This window comes from Microtus oregoni, unplaced genomic scaffold, assembly GCF_018167655.1.
Source record: "Microtus oregoni isolate MIOR12 unplaced genomic scaffold, Mior012 000009F_ref0000495, whole genome shotgun sequence".
Taxonomy (NCBI): Eukaryota; Metazoa; Chordata; class Mammalia; order Rodentia; family Cricetidae; genus Microtus; species Microtus oregoni.
In genome coordinates, this window is record NW_024543068.1 from 52,074,257 (window position 1) to 52,086,351 (window position 12,095).

General features: G+C 37.8%; 1 protein-coding gene across 1 annotated transcript in view; it reads right to left on the reverse strand.

The window, feature by feature from the left end:
• Nucleotides 1-12,095, reverse strand: part of Agmo (alkylglycerol monooxygenase) — a 251,709-nt gene that overhangs the window by 108,694 nt on the left and 130,920 nt on the right. The window lies entirely within an intron of this gene.

Here is a 12,095-nt window from a genome sequence, read left to right on the forward strand (position 1 = left end):
GTTTATAAGCATTGTTCCTTTGGTTTTGGTCAGTTTGCTTTATTTTGTTTCTCAGAACAGAGTTTCTCTGTGTTACAGTTCTGGCTATCCTGAAACACACTTTGTAGAACAGTCTGGCCTCAAATTCACAGCTGCCTGCCTCTGCACCCTGAGCACTGGGATTAGAGGCATACATCTTCATGCCTGGCTAACATTGTTGTTACAACCACATATAACTGTAGTCTTCATTTCTCATCAAGGTAACGTCTTTTTGAAACAGGGGACCTTTATTCTTTTTTAATTACATATCTACCATGAAATCTTAAACACCAAAATAGTATTAGAAAGTTCCTCATTATTTTGATTTCATTGGGTGACAAAACTGAGAATTAATGTTTTTTTTTCCTCTGAGTATTAACTCCTAACATCAGCATACCCAGAACCTGAGTCCAATTTTTCCTGTATTTCAGAGTAACTTAAATATTGGTTTAAAGCTTGGTCAAGACTCTCAGAGATAAACACAGGGAGAAATATTAACTTATTGTGCTTCATATATAGTCCAGGTCCCCAAAAGAGATTCCCCAATAGTGGATCTTAATGTCAAATTCAGCTTGCATATTGATGCCGCCAGTGTAAAAGCCCTGTAAAAATTGCGCTGAACTATCCATATTAATATTCTGCATTTGCCAGTGCTTTGGGATTCTATAAACTGTAAGGAAGGACACACTAAATACAAAGTGAATTTGTAAGTGGAGTTGAGAGTTTCAATAAATTCCCTTGCATCAGCAGCTGCTTTTCTTGGAACTGTTCATCCACAAGAAGCTGGGTAGTGTTGCTGCCTCACCTGCAGGAAGCCCCCTGTAACTGAGGGTCAGAAAGAGCAGAGGTCTGTTCTCTCTTCTCTTAGACATTAGAGCTTGCTTGTCATCCTCTCTCAGGCCTGCCACTTCTAAGTGTTGGGGTTTCATACCAAACAGATGTTGTTCTAGACCTGAACATCTTTAAGAAGAGTGATATGTGGAATTATTCTCAAGGAGTAGACATACTTGTTAAGATGTCCTTGTTGCAACTGTCTGAACAGGTAAAGTCTAGAATATCTTTCAAAGTTATATTTGGCTTTTTTCTCTTCACCATACGGAGCCTGGATTATTGATGACATGCTGAGTATATCTGAGTATGGAAAATCATAAAGGAAACATTATTTTTAAAGGATAAACTTCCTGATTGGTTTTGGTATGTGTCACTTTACTCTGGAATTGGGTAGGGATGATGTACCCTTTAACAACTTTATCTCAGGGTGGAATTCATCAGAAACTTACACAGTTTCATTACTTATCAAACTTCTGTTTAGAAATCAAACTGATCATGGGCAATGTCTGCACATAGTCTTCACAAGAAATTAAATTTGAACTTCTCCCTTCTGATTAATATAAATAGGTAGTACAAGAGGGAGTATGGTACTGCACACCTCAATCACAGCGTGGGCAGTGATTACAATATTTAAGGGTAACAGCAGGTGATGAATGTTTTAATTTACAGAGTTGGATAGACAGCTCAGCATTTAATGCACTTGCTGTTCCAGCAGAACTTGGTAATTCAGTTCCCAACACCTATTTTAGATGGTTCACAGTCTCTGTGACTCCAGTTGTACTGAACCTGATTCTGCATGTATGAAGCGTACATACATATATATGTGCAGGCCCATACACATATACATAAAAGACAAATAAAACATGTAGCCTGTTTCCATTTTGACTATAAGAGGCATATTTAAGAATGAAAATGATGCACTGTGTGGTGAGGTTGGATGACAAAGTAGTTGGCAGCATTTTTTGGTGGAACAAGTGATCCCTGTAGTGACAAAATCTTCCCTTGATACAACTGCTTCCTTAGACAGTGTGAGGAATAAAATCTGTCTGCCAGTAAGTATAACAGTCACACACCAGAGGAAAGGAAAGGCCATGATGGTTACCAAAGTTTAAATTAAATGTTATTGCATATGTATGTATGTATGCATGTATTATGCGTGTATGTATATATAACTACAAAATACTAAATGTAAAGGTGGCCCTATGGATCAATAACTCTTCACTTTTATGTAGCAGCATATTAATTCAGTAATGATAATTGCTTCAATCACATGTAAATTAACATCTACAAATTAATAAAGTTTTCTGTTAATGCACATTATTTTAGAAAGCAGACTCTGATTTCCATTAATTTTGACTGTTTCCCCTTGTCAAGCCTTTACCATGACGGAAGAGATAAAGGCATCTCATGCTGTTTCTTCCAGCAGGAATACCCTTATTCAGCTGCCTAATCTCTGGGTCCAAGCTCTTGAGGAAAAGGCAGGTCCAGGACAGATCGTCACTCTCCTCATTATGAATGAAATAAACATACAATTCTAATTTAAGTTCACTTTCAAAGGCACACAAAATTGTCTCTCAACATGTCTTGCCTATTAAAAAAAATTTTATGATGATAAATAAACCCTGGAAAATTCCTCCTCAGATTTTACCACCCGAAAATGCAGCTGTTGGCTGCCACTACCATGGCCTCACAGCTCTGAACTCACGTGCAAACCTCATCAAGGGCAGACATTTCTAATTGATTCCAGAAGGATTTCTTTTGCTTAGATCAGGGGGCAGAAGAAGAATAATGAGCAGCTTTTCAGAGGGAATTGGGGGTTAGATTGTTGAGCGGAGTGGGGTGGGGGCTTTTAAAATCTTGGGCTTGGCCCGAAATGCGTCGCAATTTTACGGTCCATTGGTCAGAGCATCTGGAATGAGGCATTCTGGCCTTGTGGTTAATGATGGCACAACTAGTTTACAGACCATGGAGAGCCCAAACTAGCCCTGCCGTGTCCCTGTAGAAACCATGGGGTGCTCTGTTAAATATCCTGTACTTTCTCCTCGTAGGAGGATTCCCTTCAGAATCTCGTTTGTAGAAGGTGAAATTCATCATGGATCCTCATGAAATCTATCATGGGTCTCCCCTATTTTCATCATTTTAAAAGGACACATGAAAAAGCAAAATACAAATTAAAACATGCATGTGTTTAATTTCATGTGTGTTGACAAGGTTTTCTATCACAAGTTTGCATTTGCTTTCATTTAAGGCCTTCTTGAGGTTGTATGGAGAGTGTCGGATGCTCAGGTCATAAATCACAGCACAGAACCAAGTACACACAGGCGAGGACGCACAATGGGAGGTTCTTTGTTATTTCAAATCAGGGACAGGTGATTATGTGGGAAAAGGTGTGTGGGAAGGCAGTCCTTTTTCAAAGCCAAGAAGAAAACCAGGAGTGATATGGAAATAATTTCTGTAAAGAAAACGATGTTTACTTTAAGCCTTGGTTAGGAATTCACCATGTTGTCCTGACAGCCTACACCCACAAGGAGTCAGGTAGTAGCCCAGCCAGGATAAATGCATAGATGTTGAGTCCGAAGGCTGGAAAACACAAAGCTAACTTCAGGAATGCCACTCTATTTTTATCCAAACAATATAATTAATAGGGATTGTATCCATTTGAGAACATACTCAAAATTCCAAGGTTTGTGATGGTAAACTAAATGCAGTATGTTTGCCCTTGGCTGGGGATCATTTCCTGTTTTCAAACAAAAGAAAAAGACCAAATGAAGCAAAACAAACCCTAACCTAAAATAAAAATAAATACATGAAAACTTAGCTTAAAATGTTTTAAAGGTAAATGTTCCTAGATGGAAAACTTTCATTCTAACATCTGCAATCTGACCATAATAACGTATTTTTATCAGAGATAGTAGATTTGTGTTATTTCAAATCTCTATGACAATGTAGAAAAAATATAGGTAGTAAAATATCTTCGAGCATAAAACGCAAAAACAACTTCACTTGATGAATTCTAATGCTAAGCCTTTTCAAATAATGATGAGGGAAGAAGGGCAGAGTAGGTGAAAATATACATTATACCCCTTTCTTTCGTGGTTCTGAACTAAGTTCATTCTCCACCTAGAAACAGGATCCTGTTTGAAGTAGCAAATGGCAGCTTCAAGCTGGTTGTGGTCCTCCTGTCTCAACTCCATAAATGCGAGGCTCACAGGCCTCTGGCTGTGCACTTTACTTTATAAGTTCTTCATAAGATAATGCACAGAAAGCTATCAGGCATCATTATTTCCTTGGTTGCGACATCAGTGTTGGGAACTAGCACACAAAGTCCAGTGCACGACGAGGTTATTTACAATCTGCTCTGTCGAAGTTACTGTATCCCTCTTTTTACAGGCAGAGGAATAAAATACTTCAGCGCAGTTTTATCTTATTTACCGTAATGAAAAGGAAGGGTGATGACTAACACATGACATAGGCAGTGTTAGCATGTATAGTTCATACAAAACCCCTCTGACAGATCGTCCTCTATATCTTGATTTGCTGTGTGGAGGTGTGAGGTGCATATGGTGGTCAGAGGCGGGCGTCAACGTCTTCCTCTATAACTTCCTACTTGATTTTCTGAGACTGGGTCTCTTCATGGAATTAGGGGTTTGCTGGCTAGGCTGGATGTGTTGACCAGTGAGCTTCAGGGATCTTCCTTTCTCTGCTTCTCCAGCAATGGGTTACTAACGTGTGCTACCTTGACTAGCTTTTAATGTGGGCGGTAAGATCTGAATTCAGAGCCTCATGTTCACACAACCAGACTGTCGGTGGTGATATTTGATTTGTGCTATAACAAACAAAGCTTGCCTGAAGAGTAGAGTATAGAACTAGCTGCTAGTTAGCCATAGACCCCAGGCAGTCATGACACACAGCTTTGATCCCCGCTCTGGGGAGGCACAGGCAGATGGATCTCTGTGAGTTCAAGGCCACCCTGGGCTACAAGAGATTGAAACAGAGCCAGGTGGTGGTAGCTCACACCATTAATCTTAGTACCTGTAAGTCAGATACCTTTAATCTCAGCACAGCACTAGGAAGGTTGAGACCTATATATAGATGGACAGAGAGAAGAATATAAGGCAGGAGGAGACAGGAGCTCAGGATTAAGTCTGAGATTTCGTGGAGATGGCATTCATTCTGAGGACTTGTAGAGAAAGGAACCCCATTTGGTCTGAGGATTTCATAGAGATAACAACTAGTGACTGGCTGGTCTGCTTCTCTGATCTTTCAGCTTTCACCCCCTAATACCTGACACTAGATTTTAATTACCAAGGCCAACTAGTGACTGGCTGGTCTGCTTCTCTGATCTTTCAGCTTTCACCCCCTAATATCTGACACTAGATTTTAATTACCAAGGCCAATTAGAAATCACGCTACAGCTGTCAACCAACAAGACTTCTTTTCTGCTCAAGAAAGGTTCTTTAGGGAAATGTGAGAAAGGTTTCATATCATGACCACACTCAAACTTCTGAAAAGCAAAAACAAGACAACCAAACAGAAGAGTGCTTAAAAGACATGAAAAAAAACATAACACAAGAAAAGAAAAAACAAAAACCAGTAAGCATGATATAATGATCTCCTCAGTACTAAGCAAAAATTGTAATTATGGATAAAGTAATATACTATTTAATATTCTAGGTGGATAATAAGTAAGAAATCTGAAAATTATAATTTCAGTGGAAAAAAATTACACTTTATACATACTTTGAAAAACAAGTTAGCTTTATTTCATATTTAAATACACACTTTTTGCAGTCTAGAAATTTCATGCCTAGCCATGTAATCCAGGGAAACTCTATGTATATACTCATGCAAAATGAGATTTCTACATTAATTTTCATTGCAACACTGAACCAAAAAAACCTAGAAACGAGCACTAACATATAAATATACCTTGATATAGATACATGGGAAGATTTTTTAATAAGAAAATGAATAAACTACATCTAAATGAAACAGAATGATACATCTTAATCATATATTTACACTGGAATATTTAGGGAAAGAAACCAAAGCCAGTATGATAACATTTTATTGTTACCAAAATTTTTAATTAATAAGGGCTTAGAGATGGTTTATTCTCATTAAATACAGATGGCTGAAAACCTCAAAGACAAGAAAAGGGTTGGCTTTATCAGGTTGTTCCCTGAACTTCATATGGCAACATGATGCCACAAACAATTCTCTAATGTTATAAGATTATAATGCTTTTCTTGACAGGGTTTGTAGGGGAAGCCCAGCCCAATGGGGGGCGTGTTCACCTCGGGCTAATGTTTACGTATAAATCTGGCGGGCATGAGCCCCGCTGGTCCTTTTGTATTTCCTGCTGGATCCCTGGTGTTGTAAGCTATCCCTTCATTAAATTTTGCTCTTTCATATTAAGCTAGCCTGGTTATTACACCGCATCGAGGGTACACTAGTTTATCTTTTAAAAATAATTTAATATTTATCAAATACTATAAAAGGTTAAAATTGTGAATACATGTAAAGGAAATCATCAACCAAATTTATTATAATTGCTACCTATATATGTCATAAAGTAAACTATAATTATAAAGTATTTAAAGTCTGAATAATACAAAAAGGAGCAAGATAAAACTGCATTAATTATGAATATTCATAATGTTCATAAATTTGGCTGAATGTGTGTTTTGGCTTCATCTTGAAATAAAAGTTTTGTGTTAAAAACCATAAAGAGTATCCTAACAGGAATTGGCGGCGGCAGCATCTTTACGTGCATCATGAACAGACAAAAAGTTGAAATGTTTTAAGATGACCGACTATAAACATGTTTATCTAACTTCAGCACTACAGCCACACGTTAATCATCACTGTGGTATGTACCCACCCACGTGACAAGTAGATATGTTTTTCATGCCCATATTTTCACGTATGCTTTTTTTACAACTCATTTCTTCCACACAGCAGAAACACAGGTTCCTGTCACCCATTGAAGAGCATCTCTTTGATGGCTAGATGTGCCCAAAGAGTGAGTTCTGCCACAGCCCACCTTGATGGAGTGCGGCAGAGCTACATTCACGTGACCTGGCCTTGCAAACTGGACAGGAAGGAGCCATGTGGAGGTAATAGTGTCTTCCCCCGGGCTCCCCCTGGGCCACTCAGGTCAGTGGACCCTTGATGTTCAGTGCAGTCTGGGAGGAAGCTCGGGGGAAGCAACAGAGTAAGCTACACAAGACTGTGAGAAAAGTACATCTTCATTTTTCTGAGGCCATTAAGCTTTGGGTTAGGGAGTTACAGAGAGACTAGTAACAGCAAGAAATGCTCAATTTTACTGTATTAAAAAATGTGGAGGTAGCAAAAGAGCAGCAATGAAAAACTCTGTAAAAACATGACACTGCTCACTGCTGAGTCTTCTGATAATGTGCATTTTTCTCAAACACATGGCTGAGAAGAGCATCTAAGGCTGCATTCCTTCCAGTGCGAAATCAATACATATTTAGTTCAGTCTTCTACGTAGATTTTAAAAATCATATCTATATGCCCACCTCAGTTTTGTTGAGTGGCATCTAATGGCAGATGCTGTCATTACAAATCCAATATTTACTGAATAAATGAATATTAACCAGTCCTCCTGCTGCTGGGAGGATTGCCTTGCATTTCTGCATGCATCGTAACTGACGATCAATGTACACATTTTCCTTAAAATTTTATTAAAAAAACTGAACTTTTTAGCCAAGATTGTGATGGGAAAAGCATGAATGATAAGTAAGTATGATGCTAAGATCTGAATCGGAAAACAAGAAATTTGCTTCCTAAAGGGTGAATGAATGCTCACTAAAGCTGCTGTGCACAGGGTTTCAGGCAGAACAGTTAATCAAGTGGCTATTTTTCTCCCTACGGATTATCTCTGTAAATACAGAAAGGATTTCTCAGGCTTCCCACAAAGACCTTTCCCACGAACCTTCAGAACTCAAATGACACTCTCTCTAACTCAACACAAACTTCCAAGGTCCCCAGCAAGGATGTGTCTCTATTGTAGTATAGTACTTTGAGATGTGTTACATTTGTTCATGCTGCAAGGATGTGTTGCGTTTTTTCTTGTTGCATTTGTTTAACTGTAAAGTTGTGTCACTTTGCCTGTCTAAAACACCTGATGGGCTATTAAAGAGTTGAATGGCCAATAGCGAGAGAGAGGGGAGAAAGGACAGACAGGGCTGGCAGGCAGAAAAAAAAAAATAGGAAGAAAATCTGGGAGGAAGAAGATCAAGGAGAAAAAAAAAAGGCCTTGCTAGTCACAGAGTAATATTGAAAGTAAAATATACAGCAGTAAAAAAAGAAAGAAAAAAAGCTAAAGGGCAAAAGGTAGACAGGATAATTTAAGAAAAGCTGGCTAGAATAAGACAAGTATATGCCAGATATTTATAAGTAAAAGCCTCCATGTATTTATTTGAGAGCTGGATGGTAGGGTCCCCCCCAAAAAAAGTAAAGAGTAAAATAAAATCCAACTGAGCATCTCCTATCCAGCGTCTAAGTAACTCCAATCTATGTGTCATCTGACAAGGAAAGAGGAGGGCAAGCATGCCTCAAGTTGACCCTTGGAGCAGCAGTCATGTGAGAACACAGAAAGGCATCTCTGGGATCCTGAATAATACTCATTTGTCTTCATTTTGTTTGTTTCTATTCCACCATTTAAATAAGATTTTAAAATGCAAAAGAGAGATTGGGATGGAAATACTAGAACTTGAAGTGGTTTTTTTTTGTTGCTATGTCAAAATATCTGAGATGAACAACTTTAAATAGGAAAGATATGTTAAAATCATTTACTTTATAAAATTCAATAACTTGAATTTATGTTTTGGACATTTCTATGCCTTAGTACTCTATATCTACTATAGCAATGAAGTAAATACATTTATATTTTATTGAAAATAGTTTTATTTTATGCAGTATATTTTGATTATGGTTTTCTTCCAGCTCCTCTCTGACCCTCTCCACTTTGCCTCCCATCCAAATCCAAACACATTCTTTCTCTCATTAGAAATGGCATCATGAAATTTTCAGGGGAAACTTGGTGGTAAGGGTATGAGATATCTGACATGCTGCATCCACAGTCAGGAAGAAAAGAGAAATAAATGCTGATACCTGGCTCACCTTCTCCATTTGATTGACTCCAGGTAACCAGTTTAAGAAGTGATGTTGGCCACACTCAAAGGACATCTTTCTACTCCAGTAGGCCCTATTTAGAAACTCCCTCATAGATATTCCCAGATTCTGTAGGATATTCCTTCTGTACCCTGTAATATGTGTTTTCCTCATTGGTTAATGATAAAGCCAAATTGACCAATAACCAGGAAGAATAAGACTAGGCAAGTCAAACAGAGACACGGGGAGAAAGAATGAGTAGAGTCAAGGAGATATGAGCCAGTTGCCAGAGGAATAAATTGTGCTAGAGAACTGGCAAAATGTAAAGTAATGAAAATGTATATCAACAGAAATAGGTTAATTTAAGTTGTAAGAGCTAGTTAGTAATAATCCGGAGCTAGAGACTGAGCATTCTGTTACTAATATAAGCTTCTGTATGTTTATGTGAGACCAGGAGGTAAAGAAAAAAAAAAGTTTAGCCTCTGATTACAACCAGATATGTGTTCCCATGGTGATTCTAAATCCTATCCAGTTGACAAGATTAACCATTGCGAAAACAATAAAAGGACATCCTGAGTTGGTGTGACAATGAAATGGGAGCTTTTGAGTAGTGTAGTGAGAGTTATAAACATATACCTCTGTTAAAGCCTGTTTAAAGGGTGGGTACCATTTAAACATAAAGTCTAATGTCAGCGTGAGTCTCAGCCAAAGAACACAGAACTAGGAGTTTTTGTTCCACTGTAATGTTTTTCCTCCTGTCCATAACATTAGACTCAGGCTTGGCTTGTGGATATTGAGGGAAGTTACCAATGAATTATTTCCTGGGTTCTGTATATTCATATCAATAACTAAACTATCAACAACAATAATAAAAATAAACATTTACTGAGCATTTGCTGTTAATTATTATGAGAAACATCATAGGTACAATTTTCTCATGTAATCTTCAAAATTTAGTAGATTTAACTATTCCTTCTTCCTTTTACAGGTAAGAAGACTGGTGCCAAATATATAAATCACCAAGTAATTATTCAATAAATCATACTAAAGCCATTCTCATGGTGAGAGTCAAATTCAAGCAATGCTGTATCAGAGCTCAAATTTTAGCTAGGCATTTCAATGTCTTAACCGAAGAATTAAACATAGCACATCATCACTGTAGTTTGTCAGAAACAACGCTCTGCTTCCTGCCACGCCATCTGAAACTCCAAATACGTTTTCATAATCATATGTAGAAATGATGTTGACATAAAGAACAATTTACTTCCAGAGCACTTAAGAATAGCTCCCACAATATACACGACAGTAGGTTCTTTAAAAAGGATCTTAGCATTTCCTGCTGGAAATTGAATATATCACTCATTTAGAATATGAACATTCTATCTCATTTGATTTTAGGGCTTTTCTGCCATGCATGTCTGAATTTCAATGAAAAGTTTATTTATGTTTCAAGATTATATTATGTATAAAACACTTTTACATGCTAAGTAAATATGCAAGCTCTAGTGTTACTTACGTGTAATGTGGATGACTGAGGTCATAGAAAGCAGATGAAGTTCTCAGTGAATATGGGTGTGTCGGGGACATGAAAACTGCAGTGTCAAAGATTCCCCCAAGGCCTCGCCTCATGGGGTGACAAGGCCTCCCTAGGTTAGGAGCAGAGGACTGGCACAGCATTGTTAGATTTTACAGACAGCTGACCTTTTGCCAAAGCCAATGTTTGCAGGAACTGTCAATCACAACTGCCTCGTCTGGGATGACGGTGACCTTCTAAAGCCTTCCTATCAATGTTAGCTAGCCTATTCTCTCCTCATTCATTGGCATACAATAAACCCATTTCCTCTGTCAGCAATGGATAATAAATGTGCTAAGTTTCTGGGCTGCTATTTTACCTCTATTAGGGTGTGTGTACACCTTACACCAGCCTTTCTATGTGTTTGTCCTTTCTTTAGTCCCTTGTTGCCCATTCAGGTAAAGTTCGAAGTTGTGCAAATCATGGTACAAAATTTTGATACCAAAATTTTATGTCTCACTATTGAATATTATATATTAAGAATAAAATATATTTGAGAGCTCAAAAACTGTAAATGTCCTAAGTAACATCAATGTAATAAAGAATTGTCCTTTTTTGCCTTCTAACCACATAAGTAGCTTTGATTTTCCACAGTAAACTATCTGTTATGCTCTCCTTTGTTTTCTAAAGTATATGAAAAGCACTTAATTAAAAAAAAAAAAGAAATTTAGGATAGAAGACATTCCTATGATAGTTTAACAAAGAATCTCTCTGCTAAGAGTTTGTATGAGGCTAACATGAAAAGTAATGATCAATTTCTTTGGTGGAGGAGATTTCAATACAGCCTAATAAAATCTCTGTGGTGTGGTTACCAATAAAATAAAATACATTAACTCACTTATTTGAAATCTTCCACTGTCTGTATTTTTAGAGTGACACCCATCGTAGCATTGCATATTTAATGCAGATAATTTATAATTTTGAGACCAGTCCTAATGGGTTCCTGATTTTTATATTCTAGATACTGGTTTTATTTTATGAGTTTGACATAGTTGTTAAACAGTCACCTGTGAGTGGCATTAGGTGACTCACAGTTTTTGTGCCATTACACATGTTGGTACCATGAGTTCCATTACATATACATCAATCCATGCATGCATGCCTATCGTACCTACAGTATAAATTCAACATACGTGAGATACTTAGTCAAAAGTAGACATTCTTTACAATATCAAACCGCTTTAAAAGAAATGTATCAAGATTAGAATCACTACAAAGTGTGTCTCTGTATTAGCTTATGTGGTAGCTAATTTATGAAAAAGGAGACACGATTTGAAAAAGGACACCATATCTGTGAGGCAGTCCCCTACCTGGAATGGCAGGACCTAGCTCCGTGTGTCCCTGGGATCCCTAGACAGATGGGCCCGAGCTATAGAAGAGGGTAGTAGCTGAGTAAACCCTGGGAATCAAGCCAGGAGACAGCATTGACACACAGCTTCTGTTTCTGCTTTGCTCCTGCCTCGAGCCCCTTTCTGACTTTACACAGTGGTGTGCAATTATCTGGAGACAGAAGATTAAGCCAGTTCTTCTCTCC